The sequence below is a fragment of the Heteronotia binoei genome, chromosome 14 (assembly GCF_032191835.1).
Source record: "Heteronotia binoei isolate CCM8104 ecotype False Entrance Well chromosome 14, APGP_CSIRO_Hbin_v1, whole genome shotgun sequence".
Classification (NCBI taxonomy): domain Eukaryota; kingdom Metazoa; phylum Chordata; class Lepidosauria; order Squamata; family Gekkonidae; genus Heteronotia; species Heteronotia binoei.
In genome coordinates this window covers 60,163,370-60,176,851 of record NC_083236.1, presented here as the reverse complement: position 1 = coordinate 60,176,851, position 13,482 = coordinate 60,163,370, and positions in this window count along the sequence as shown.

Genomic DNA, 13,482 nt, shown 5'->3' with positions numbered 1-13,482 from the left:
AATAGGAATCTGAATCCGAGGAATAATAATCCGAGGAATGTTGAATCTGGGAAATTAATAATAATAATAATAATAATAATAATAATAATAATAATGTCATTTTGTAGAAAAAGAGGTGGTGGAGCTCATCCAGGGATTGTTATGCAGCTGCACCTCCTATTCAATGGACAAGGTAGGTGGGGAGGAGGAGGAGGGGGAACCCTCTGAAGGTTCAGGAGCTGTGCTCCTGTGAGCTCCTGCTGAATCTGAGGCATAACAACAACAACAACAACAATACTTTTTAAAGCCCAGGGCTTCGGTTGCTTCCACCTGTGTTGTCCCGTTGCTTGCTCATTCCTTCTCATTTGCATTTGTGTTGCAAAGCAGGATTATAGTTGGCTTTTGATGGAGGAATTTGCCAGCCTGGCAGAAATGCCAGAAGCCTATTTTGGCAGTTGCTTGCTGAGAACTGACTGACAGGCTGGTAGAGAGGGCGGGATCGGGAGATTTCCGAGAAGTCCAAATCGATGTGGTTTGTTGGTTCTCTCTGAGGCTCTATACGGGGGGGCTTGGAGGTAAGCCCTGCTGGGCTCGGTGGGGTTTACTTGTAGGTAAGCGTGCATAGGATTGCTCGTGGTAATGTGCGTGGGTGAGAAAGAGAGGACGGTGCTTTTGTGGATTTCTGAGGACACCTTGTCATGCAAATCCTATAGGTGAAAAATGCCTTCAAAAGTTGCAGCCAACTTACAGGGAGACCCTGTTAAGGTTGTCAAAGCAAGAAACTAACAGAGATGACTTGCTATTGCCTGACTCTGTGGTGCAGCCCTGGTATTCCTTAGTTGTCTCCCTTCCAAATCCAAAATCAGGGCCAACTCTGGGAGATTGGGAGTTTGGGAGATTTGATGAGATCTGGCTAGACTAGGCCATCCAGCTCAGGGCAAAGGTACTCCAACCTAAATCTATCCACTTTTGCTATTGCAGTACCCTAGTTTTCTGTTCCTTTTAATATAAGGTGTGTTCACACTATGCCTGTTTGCAAGTGGATTGTCCCATTGTGAAATATAGCAGATTGCATTAAAAGGGATTATTTAGTGTGTGTGAACATCACATGGATGCAGTTGTGGGTTTCTACGGTCTTTAGTAATCGCGTTTCTTAGTGCTGGTGAAATAACTGATGTTGGAGGTAAGTGGTTTGGAATAAAAGAGGGGTTTGTGAGTATGCATACACATATACACATAAGCCAGCAACAATGGATGTTTTGAAGTCTGTTGAGTGGAATCTGATTTACATGGTGCAGTTAGGAACAGGAGATCTGATGTCTGTGTTTTAGTGCTTTGTCTGAACTAATTATATATATATATAGAGAGAGGGGGGGGCTTTTTTGAGCAGGAATGCACAGGAATGCAGTTCCAGCTGGCTTGGTGTCGGGGGTGTGGCCTAATATGTAAATGAATTCCTGCTGGGCCTTTTCTACAAAGAGCCCTATGTGAAACAATGGTGACATCAGGGGATGTGGCCTAATATGCAAATGAGTTCCTACTGGGCTTTTTCTACCCCAAAAGCCGTACATACATTTGCTGGCCGGTTTGCCATTTTACCGACCTTGGAAGGATGGAAGGCTGAATTAACCTGGAGGCGGCTTCCGCTGGGATCGAACTCGGGTCCTGAGCAGAGGGCTCCGACTGCAGTACTGTAGCTTTGCGACTCTGCACCACGGGGCTTTTTCAATCACTCTCTTTCTCTTCCAAACACAGAACCTCAGTTTGCAGGGTCTGTGGGGGCAGAACTTGACGTGAATCCTCCAATAATTCAAAGAGGATAAAGTATTTTTTTTTTACTTTTCACTTAGCCTCATATCATGTTTTAAACCCCCCCCCCCCACATAGAACATAGTAACACAACAACTGTCTTTTAAAGTCCAAACAATTAACTTTCCCCTCCTTCACAGTTTATCATCACCCCCCATAGTCCATCTCTTCCTTCTTGTTGGTGGCCCGAGACATCTCCAGGTAAAGACTTTGGGCACTGGCTTCCAAGCTGAGGGTCCCAAATGAATGCCCCATTAGATAACACCACCCTGATATCAATGCTCCCTCTAAGCTGAGGAATCCAGTGAGCAAAAATTCTACTTTGTGAGCTGCTAGCACTAAAATTGCGAGCTGCTGCATCAATCAGTTTGCGCTGGGACCATCTTTCCTGAGCTAAGACAAAAATGTGTGAGCTGGAGGCTAAAAAAAATGTGAATTAGCTCACACTAACTCAGCTTAGAAGGAACACTGCCTGAAACAATAGTCCCCACAATTTACAATTTAGAACAAAAGTCTCCCTCCCTTACCAGCTTCCATCCATAAATCATAGTTCGCCTTAAGTGTTAAGACTCATTAAGGTTCAAACTTCCCCCAAGATAGTTCAAACTCCCCCCAAGAACATCTTGGTTCCCTCCTTTGCTTTCCACACCCTTCTGTATCTCAAGGCTCCGCCCCTTCCTGGCTGATTCCATTGCTAGTTAGGGGTTGCATAGATGCCTCTCCATTTATTATAGTAAAGTAGGTTTTTTTTTTTAAAAAAAAAATAACTCATGAAAGGCCTTTGAAATGTAGCACTAAACACATTATGCTGCAATGCAATCGCAAAACGGTAAGTCAGCAGACAGTTAAAGTTTTCTGCAAGCTGAGGTGTCTGTCTTTCTAAAAATGTATTATTCTAGTGCTTCCTTCTTCAGGGTCTGCATTCCACATTTCTCAAGGGCAACTTGGGTTCACCTGCCTCAGTGTTTTCCTCAGAAACCCCTCCCTCCCCGTGTTCAGTAGGACAGCAGGTGTGCATGTAGGATCATGGTTTTAGTCTGCAACAGGCTGTCCGAGGAATTTGTTTTAAAGCCCACCGAAGTGTAACTTGTGTGGGTTTTGTTGACTTTGTTTTCCCATCAGACTAGGTGTGGGTTACACAGCTGTGATGATTGCTGTCAGGGTGTGTTGTAAATGGAGTTTCGTGGATTCACGCTGCTGGCATGTGTAGCACTCACGTTGGTAAATTAGTATGTGTTTGTACTACATGTATGGATAACACCAGGCCTCGGATTCAGTAGGAGCTCACAGGAGTGCAGCTCCTGAACCTTTCTGAGGGTTCCCCCTCTTCCTCCCCACCTTCCTTGTCCATTGAATAGTAGGTGCAGCTGCATAACAATCCTTGGATGAGCTCCACCACCTATTTTTCTACAAAACGACCTCTGGATATTAAAAGGGCGCTCATTAATGCATCTGTATCTCTCATCGTCTAAAATAAATCCTTGGCAAAGGTATCAATAACCCCCTGTGAAATCCGGATCCAAAGTAAGAGTTCTGTTTGTTTTCAAGTGGCTAAAATGTATAAGCTTGTGAATTAATGATTTGCCTCTCCTCCTCCTCCTCCTCTTCTGTACTACAAATCAAAGAATCCAGGTCCTTTGGAAACGCTCCGTAAACAGAATCCAGCAGCAGGAATCTCCCAGGCATTTTACTAAGCAGGCCTGCAATAATTATTATTTTGCGTGTGTGCAAGTGATTATTAAGTGTCTGTCCCAACTGGATTATTTTGTTTAAAGAAGCAAGAATCAGATTCGCTGTTCTTTAAAAAAAATCAAAAATCACACAGGCTTATTGCCTCCGGTAAGCACGCCGATTCCCCATAAACAGGTCCCTGCATATTTTTACATTCTCATTCCACACAGGTGTGCACTTTCATCAGTTTTCAGTTCCTCTGTGGCATGGATATTTTTGTCACCAGGTTAATTTTTATTGCTCTAAAGCTCTCCCTCTCTCTCTCTCTCCCCCACCTCTTTCAAAGGGCTTCTGTCATAATCCTCCAACAATACTCCGTCTTCAGCAAGTTGGAGAGCTTTTTAATGTATTTAACGCTAAGTGTGTGTGCATGCTAAATGAGTGCCAATTTGCATCTCGCTCGCTCATTGCTTCTGGAATCTAAAAGCAGACCTGTTTCAATCATCGGTCTGGAGCTCAGAGAGCCATAAGGTAAGACGACTGTCGTGTTAACAGCCTCCTCTCGATAGCTGCCATTCTGGCTTTTCCCTTTCCTTTTTAAAGGCTTTATTGTATTCGCAAGTTTGATTCTAGCTTGCATGAATACCGTGCGGCCTGGGCGGTGGCGGTGGTGCCATCGTCAATCGAGCGCTCTGTTGCTGAGTCGGGTCGCCCTCGCCATGCTATTCCTGTTGTCTTGGTATTGCATTTTTGAGAAAGCACTGTAGATAATTTTGGGAAGTATTGGAACGTTTAGCGGAGGTTTCTTCGCCGCGGCTGTCGCCTCGCCTTTGCGTCAAATTGGGGATTCATTTCTTAAGGATGTCTCTATCTGCTGCTTTGTCTTTACCCTGGGAGATTCTGCGTGACCAGGGGAAGAGACCCTTGCCTTAGAGAGAGTATTTTATTCTTTAAAGAATAAAAAGAGCCAACTAAATCTCATCTCCTTTGATGGGCCCCTCGTTGACACCTTTGGTTAAAGGCAAAAAAATAAAATAAAATATGGATTTGACGTCCTCCTGCATTCTGCCTTGCGTTGCTCAAATAGAAAACTTTGTCGGCGTTCGAGGAACCGTAACATCACGGCGGATAAGTCTGCCGTCTCTTTCACGGATTGGCTGAAATTGCCTGGTTTGGAGTTCATGCATGCCAAACCGGTCTAATGCAGAGGCGGCATTTTTACAAATAGCGTCACAAAAAGCTAGGAACTTGGTCAACCAGGTGCCTGAAAATACAATACCTTGTGGAGAAAATGCGATCCATAGTGGGTAAGGTCGGGAGTGGCCAAAGTTGCTTAATGTAAGAACCACATAGAATAAATGTCAGATGTTTGAGAGCCGCAAGAGATGAATATCAGATGTTTGAGAGCTGCAAGACAGATGGGAGGGAGGGAGGGAGGGAGGGAAGGAAGGAAGGAAGGAAGGAAGGAAGGAAGGAAGGAAGGAAGGAAGGAGGAAGGAAGGAAGGAAGGAAGGAAGGAAGGAAAATAGATGGGGGAGAGAGAGAGGTAGAAAGAAAGCAATTTTAAATGCATTCTCCAAGCCACCAGCTGACTTGGCTTGGAGAAGTGATTTAAAGAGAGAAATGCTTTCTCCAAGAGCCACACAATATGTGTGGAAGAGCCACAGTTTGGCCACTGCCGGGTAAGGTCCTTGTAGGACTCCTTAGTTTTTTTTTTCTCCCACCTTGATTTTCATAACTGCCAACCTTAATGACGTTCTCTGAAGCTTTAAGATAGAGTATAAAACTGTACTCGCATAGGGGCTGGATCCCCCCCCCAAGAATTTTACCCCCCCCCCCCAATCTCCTTGCTCATAGGCAGGTTAGAGAATTTTCCTTCTCCGCAGCATTGATCTTGGTTCAATGTTTTTGATCTCAACTCTCCATTTTTTAAATTGAGGACTATAAGGTTGTATTGTAATTCTCTAATTACCAGACATTAATATTTCTCTTCTCCCCACAGGGGGAAAGCTGAGGTTGAGATGTCCAGGGCCACCCAGAGAGTTAATGGCTGTCAATAATTGGATTCCATGTTTTCTGGATCAGGCCCAACCCTCCGGCCATCCTTTGCGTTTGGCTTTCTTTGCCAGCTATTGGGGTGTGCTTTTTAATTTTTTTTACAGATGCAGTTAACAGATGTGTGGAGATTTTTTTTTTTGGTAGACTATTTCTTTCTCCCCCCCCCCCCCGCCCACCTCTTTAACTTTTACTAGAAGGTTACGTGTGTGGGAACAAAGATCTCCAGAGGCTGAGTCTGAATTATGCGCGGCGATGGGTACATGGTAGGCCGGGTTTCCCCTGAGGTAACCGTGTGTGTGGGCTGCGCTGCTTCAGACTGCAGGTAGGAGCTCACATGATGGGATTATTGTCTTCCCAATAACATTTAAATGAAATCCCCGCCTATAGAAATCTAGATTGCCAGGAGGAATGCTAGGTTTTGGGTTGGCAGCTTCCAGGTCGCTCCTGGAAACCTCCTGGAATTCCAACTGATGACAGAGATCAGTTCCTGGGAAGAAAATGGCTGCTGTGGAAGGTGGACTTTATGGCATTATACCCTGCCAGAGACCCCCCCCCCCCAAAAAAAATCCCTGCCCTGCTCAAAGCACCACCCCCAAAGCTCCAAGAATTTTTCAATCTGAAGCTGGCAAGTCTAGCTAGGCTAGAATTCTCCTTCTCTGAATAAGTAGAACTTTTTAATACTTTTTTTTATGGAGTGGGGTTATATCATGCAGCCTTTAGTAATAGTTGGAAAAGGAAGATCTTAGATTTAAACTGGACCGTTCAGAGAGAAGGACGCTGCAGATATGTCTTCCTTTTTTAACTTATTGATCAACTTTATAGTCTAAGCCTGCCTTTCTCATTGGTGCAAAATAGTAAAGAGCAGGGGTGGAATTCTAGCAGGAGCTCCTTTGCATATTAGGCCACACCCCCTAACATAGCCAATCCTCCCAAGAGCTTACAGGGCTGTTAGTACAGGGCCTACTGCAAGCTCTCGGAAGATTGGCTATGTCAAGGGTGGGTGGCCTAATATGCAAAGGAGCTCCTGCTAGAATTCCACCCCTGGTAAAGAGTCCAGTAGCAACTTTAAGACTAATAGATTTTATTGTAGCATAAGCCTTCGAGAAACACAGCATCTCTTCATCAGCACTAACAGACTAACTCCTCTGGATCTTTCTAATTGGAACACAAGATGGATCAAACCATGCGAGGCCCTTTAGAACAACAGGAGTGGGATATCCAGTAAACTGTGCAGCAAAGCTGGGGTCTTAGAAGCCTGCAAGCGGGCAGACATTTGGCAACTTAAGTTGAAACCAAAGGTAAGTATTAACGGGACATGTTAAATTAGGGAGAAATCCTTCATTTTGGACCTGATACCTTGAAGTTGTGGCAACCTATGTGCGTCTGTATGTGTGAGAGATACAAACACTAATAAAGCAATGCTGGATTTGGAGTGAGGAGGGGTTGTGACTTCTTGGCGGGGGGGGGGGGGGTGACTTGCTTTACACATGTCGGAAGTATGGACATGTTTAATTAGTTGGTTAGCTATACCATGACGTTTTTATTTAAAGTAGTTTGCAGACACTATTAAACAGGAAATTAATGGCTTTAAAAAAAAAAAAAAAGAGTTGCTCAAAGTGTTTAAGATTATTTGAATTTGCAACCATTTCGGGATCTCTCTTTTAACAGCAAATGACTGGTGGAGCGAACACAGAGGGGAGAAAGAATAGAACCCACAGAGGGGTGCAGTTCCTTCCAGGTGTTGCAGTCCATTCCAGGTCTTGCATGCAGCTCTGCACATGTGCCGTAGATACACAGATTACTTGCCAGATTACTGCAGTGCCAGGGGGAAGGGTCAGAAAAGGACTGCCATCAGCAGTAAGTCCATCCTTTGCATATGATCAGGACTTTTTTTGGTAGAAAAAGCCCAGCAGAAACTCATTTGCCTATTAGGCCACACCCCCTGATGCCACCATTGTTTCACGCAGGGTGTTTTTGGTAGAAAAAAAGGCCAGCGGGAACTAATTTGCATATTAGGCCACACCCCCTTGTAGGCTTTGTGTTTTAGGGTTTGTAGACTTTGTATTTATTTCATTTGCTTTATTTATACCCCGCCGGGGACCCAGAGTAGTTTATATCATCCTATTCGCCTCCGTTTTATCCAGCTTATAGCAACCCTGTGAGGTAGGTTAGACTGAATGTGTGCGAATGGCCCAAAGTCACCCAGCAAACTCCCATGGCACACGTGGAGATTCGAACCAGGATCTCCCCGATCCTAGTCTGATGCTCTAACCCAGGGGTGTCAAACTCATGTGCTATGAGGGCCAGATCTTGACCTTGTCGGGCCGGGCTATATGTGTCATAAAAGTTAATGCCAGGTCAGGGAGATATAAACTTTATAAAGGATACAGACAAACACATATACTCAGACTCATCCATCTCACTGCCTTGCTGAGGCTCAGCCAACAGAAGGAAGAGAGGCTTGGCTCAGCAGTTCTGCTGTGAAATTGAGAAAGCCTGGCAAAGCTAGCTCTCCTCCCCCCCTTCCTCCCCAAGGGAGGAGCCTCAGCCAATGGAGAAAATAGAGGCTTTGCTCTGTAGCTCTTGTGTGATTGAACAAGCCTGAAAAAGCAAGCAGTGATGCAGTAGGAAGCAAGAGAGGGAGAAGGAAGCAGATGACAATGAGTTGCTCACGGGCCTGATAGCCCTCCGGGGGCCTGATTTGGCCCCCGAGCCGCATGTTTGACATCCCTGCTCTAACCACTGTGCCATACTGGCTCTTGAAAGCCATCTGGTTTGTTGAACTGAGAGTCTTTAATGGGATAACAGCCACAGACGTGAAAAGGAAGATGGATTGGAGGGTGGTTCTGAATCTCTGTGTGTTGAGTTCCTGGGATAATATGGGACAAGTCTTAGTGTGTGGAGGAGGGACAAAGAATAATTTATTTCCATGCAGGGGAGGAGGCTGTGGCTCAGTGGAAGAGCACCTGATTGGCACTCAAAAGGTCCCAGGTTCAGTCCCCAGCATTTCCAGTTTAAAAGTTCAGGCGGGAGATGATGTGAAAGACCTCAGAAACCTTGAAGAGCTGCTGCCAGTCTGAGTGGGCAATGCTGACTTTGAGAGACTGAGGGTCTGGTCCAGTATCAGTCATCCTTACGTGTTAATCAGTGTTCCCTCTAAGCTGAGTTAGTGTGAGCTAGCTCACCGTTTTCTAGCCTCTGGCGCACACATTTTTGTTTTAGCTCAGGAAAGATGGCCCTAGAGCAACCAAATTTACACAGGACCTCTGTTGTGTATATAGACCAATGATACCATTACTTTGTTCTAGCTCACCATTTTCTAGCCGGCTCACACATTTTTGTCTTAGTTCAGGAAAAATGGCCCCGGAGCAACCAACTTGACGCAGGAGCTCACAACTTTAATGCCAGTAGCTCACAAAGTAGAATTTTTGCTCATTAGACGCCGCAGCTTAGAGGGAGTGTTGGTGTTAATGTGCGTTTCATAAACCTTCCATTACATCTTTCATTAGAATAATGCAGGCAGTCTTGTGCTCCATGGGATGAAATAGGTTTGTGAGCTCTGGGTTGGGAAATTCCTGGAGATTTGAAGCGGGGGTGGGGTTTGACATCAGCAGGGAATAATGCCACAAAGACCACCTTACACAGCAGCCATTTTCTCCAGGGGTTCTGATCTTTGTAGCCTGAAGTTAGTTGGAATTCCAGAATATCTCTGGCCACCACCTTGGAGGCTGGCAATCCTAGCATGGAGAAAGAACACATGGACACATGAAGCTGCCTTATACTGAATCAGACCCTGGTCCACCAAAGTCAGTATTGTCTACTCAGACTGTCAGTGGCTCTCCAGGGTCTCAAGCTGAGGTTTTCCATGCCTACTTGCCTGGACAGTTTTGAATTGGAGATGCTGGAGATTGAACCTGGGACCTTCTGCTTACCGAGCAGATGCTCAACCACTGAGCCACCGTCCCTCCCCAGAAGAAGAAGACTGCAGATTTATACCCCACCCTTCTCTCTGAATTAGAGACTCAGAGCGTTTTACAATCTCCTATACCTTTCCCCCCCACAACAGACACCCTGTGAGGTGGGTGGGGCTGAGAGAGCCCTTATAGCAGCTGTCCTTTCAAGGACAGCTCTGCAAGAGCTATGGCTGACCCAAGGCTTTTCAGCAGCTGCAAGCGAAGGAGTGGGGAATCAAACCGGGTTCTCCCAGATAAGAGTCTGCATGCTTAACCACTATACCAAGCTGGCTCTCCCTCTCTTTTACAATCTTACAGAAGTTAAATGCAAAGAGCTGGATTCAAATGAGAGGGTCTCTTCCAAAAGTCCTGTCTTGCTCATGGATAGAGTTAATTTCATCAATGTAAGGAGGACCTGTGACTTCAACCCAGACTCCTTTCGGGAGAGGAAGGTAAGACGAGGTAGAGTTTCATAACACTCTCCTTTAAAATGAAACAGTATTCCAACAGTGTTTACTTAAAAACAGGTTGGACCAAAGACGAGAGAACGTTTCTCTCCTCCCAAGGAGTGTAGAAGGAAAGCTGTGCAGCTGCTGAAATACAAGACATGGGTGTTTTGCCTTTTTTTAAATTAAATCAGCATTTCAGTTGTCGAGTGGTTGTTGAGTGAATATGGTTTACTTTGACATATATGGTTCTCTCCGGGAGTGGAATTCTAGCAGGAGCTACTTTGCATATTAGGCCACACCCCCATGATGTAACCAATCCTCCAAGAGCTTACAAAAAAGAGCCTTGTAAACTTTTGGAGGATTGGCTACATCGGGTGTGTGGCCTAATATGCAAAGGAGCTACTGCTAGAATTCCACCCCTGGTTGTCTCTCCGTATTGGTTATGAGGTACATTAGGCTGAGAGAGAGAGAGTGACTGGGGTAGGGGCCGTGGCTCAGCGGTAGAGCATCCACTTGGCACTCAGGAGGTCCCTGGTTCAATCTCCTGGTATCTCTAGTTAAGATCTGGTAGGAGGTGATGATGTGAAGGACATCTGCCTGAGCCCCTGGAGAGGCACTGCCAGTCTGATTCTGCAATCACGCACACCAAATAATGCATTTTCAAATCCACTTTCAATGCAGTTTCCTCTGGGGGGGGGGAAAACACCTCACCTGAGCAATGTCCCGTGTTTTCTTCCCCACTTGGGTTTGATCCCCCCACTCCTCCTCCACATGCAGCTGCTGGACGACCTTGGGCAAGCCACCGTTCTCTCAGCGCAGTTCTCTCAAGAACAGTTTTCACAGAGCTCTCTCAGCCCCACCTCCTTCACAGGGTGTCTGTTGTGGGGAGAGGAAGGGGAAGGAGATCATAAGCCATTCTCAGACTGAGTGAAGGGTGGGGTATAAATCCAATTTCATCCTCCTCCTTCTCCTCCGTGTTAGATGTCTAAAGACTTGGAGAGAATCCTCTCTGCCTACAGTAGCTGCAGTAAGACTCCAAGAAGCCAGAAGAGAATGCAGATCCTGCCTTCTTTAGGAAAGGAAAGGTCCCCTGTGCAAGCACCAGTCGTTTCCGACTCTGGGGTGACATTGCTCTCACAGCGTTTTCACGGCAGACTTTAACATAAGAACATAAGAGAAGCCATGTTAGATCAGGCCAATGGCCCATCCAGTCCAACATTCTGTGTCACACAGCGGCCAAATATATATATATATATATATATATATATATATATATATATATATATATATATATATATATATATGTATGTATACACACACACACACTGTGGCTAATAGCCACTGATGGACCTCTGCTCCATATTTTTATCTAAACCCCTCTTGAAGGTGGCTATGCTTGTGGCCGCCACCACCTCCTGTGGCAGTGAATTCCACATGTTAATCACCCTTTGGGTGAAGAAGTACTTCCTTTTATCCGTTTTAACCTGTCTGCTCAGCAATTTCATTGAATGCCCATGAGTTCTTGTATTGTGAGAAAGGGAGAAAAGTACTTCTTTCTCTACTTTCTCCATCCCATGCATTATCTTGTAAACCTCTATCATGTCACCCCTCAGTCGACGTTTCTCCAAGCTAAAGAGTCCCAAGCGTTTCAACCTTTCTTCACAGGGAGAGTGTTCCAGCCCTTTAATCATTCTAGTTGCCCTTTTCTGAACTTTCTCCAATGCTATAATATCCTTTTTGAGGTGCGGCGACCAGAACTGCACACAGTACTCCAAATGAGACCGCACAATCGATTTATACAGGGGCATTATGATACTGGCTGATTTGTTTTTCAATTCCCTTCCTAATAATTCCCAGCATGGCGTTGGCCTTTTTTTATTGCAAACGCACACTGCCTTGACATTTTCAGTGAATTATCTACCACGACCCCAAGATCTCTCTCTTGGTCAGTCTCTGCCAGTCTCTACCCCTTTTTTACGGGGTAGTTTGCCATTGCCTTCCCCAGTCATCTATGCTTTCCCCCCCAGCAAGCTGGGTACTCATTTTACCGACCTCGAAAGGATGGAAGGCTGGGTCAACCTCAAGCCGGCTACCTGAAAACCCAGCTTCCGCCGGGGATCGAACTCAGGTCATGAGCAGAGCTTAGGACTGCAGTACTGCAGCTTTACCACTCTGCGCCACGGGGCTCTTCGCCTTCTTTAGACAGGCCAATAAATACAACAAGGAGCCATCACCCGGGGTATATTGGAAATATACTAAATAACACAAGTGTTCTGTTTATTACTGGCTTCGTTGGGTAATATGCAGCTATAAAGCCTTCATGAAGATTGTTTTTATGAGGGTGGTGGTGGTGAGCCTGTAATTTCTTTGTCATTATTGGGACCCCATGGCAGCAGTGTGTCTGGAAAGAGGGGGGGGGGAATTTCCAAAAAGGTATTCCAAGGTATTTCCAAAATTTCCAAGGTGTGAGGGGCACGCTCCCAGGCAAATAGGCTGTTGGGTGTTCCAGGCCTCTCCTCTTCGAATTTTGCTCTCGCCAGTTCAAAATGGCTGTAAAAAAGGGTTGCCAGAAATGTTCCCTCTAAGCTGCAGAGTCTTGTGAGCAAAAATTCCACTTTGTGAGCTACTAGCATTATTCAAGTTGTGAGCTGCTGCGTACATTACTGTGCTCTGGGGTCAGGGCCATAGCCAGGCTTATAAAAGTTGGGGGGCTTTTTTAAAAAGTCAGGGGGCACCCTTTCACATCCACTGCTGGGTAAGGGCAAAAGCTGGAGGCTCTGAAAGTGGCCAAGGCAGACAACCCTAACACTTTGGAGACAAGAAGGGACTGCGTGTTGCATGCAAGCAGGGAGATTTTCTCCCACCTCCCTCTCCCCCATCCTGGCACCTTGCAGTCAGCAGCTCTATCCATCCCCCCCCCCCAGCCCGTTCCATGTGGCTTCCTCGGCCTTCTACTCCTCGGCCTCCCTCCTCTCTAGCTGCTGCTTTTGCTGCTGCGGTGGCTTCAGTCAAGGGGCCTGGCCTGGAAGTCAGGGGGCAGTGCCCCCACAGGCCCCCCCCTGTGGCTACAGGCCTGTCTGGGGTCATCCTTCCTGAGCTAAGACAAAAAAAATGGTGTGAGCTGGGGGTGAAAAATCTGTGAGTCTAGGACCTGCCTACCTGAAGGACCGTCTCTCCCCACATGTTCCCCAGAGAGTACTGAGATCGGGAACCCAAAATCTTCTCGTTATCCCTGGGCCAAAAGAAGCCCGTCTAAAATCTACTAGGGACAGGGCCTTCTCTGTTATGGCCCCTACATGGTGGAAACAGCTGCTGGAGGAGGTGAGGGGCCCTGCGGGACCTTACTCAGTTCCGCAGGGCCTGTAAGACAACCCTCTTCCGGCTAGCTTACACCTAACTGACATAGGAAATTAAATGTATACGTCCGCAATGCTTAATGTTTTAATGTTTTAAATGTTTTTGAATGTTTTAAAAGTTTAAATATCTTAAATACCTAACTTAAAATTTTATGTTTGATTTACCTGTTGTAAGCCGCCCTGAGCCACCTTGGTGGGAAGAGCGGG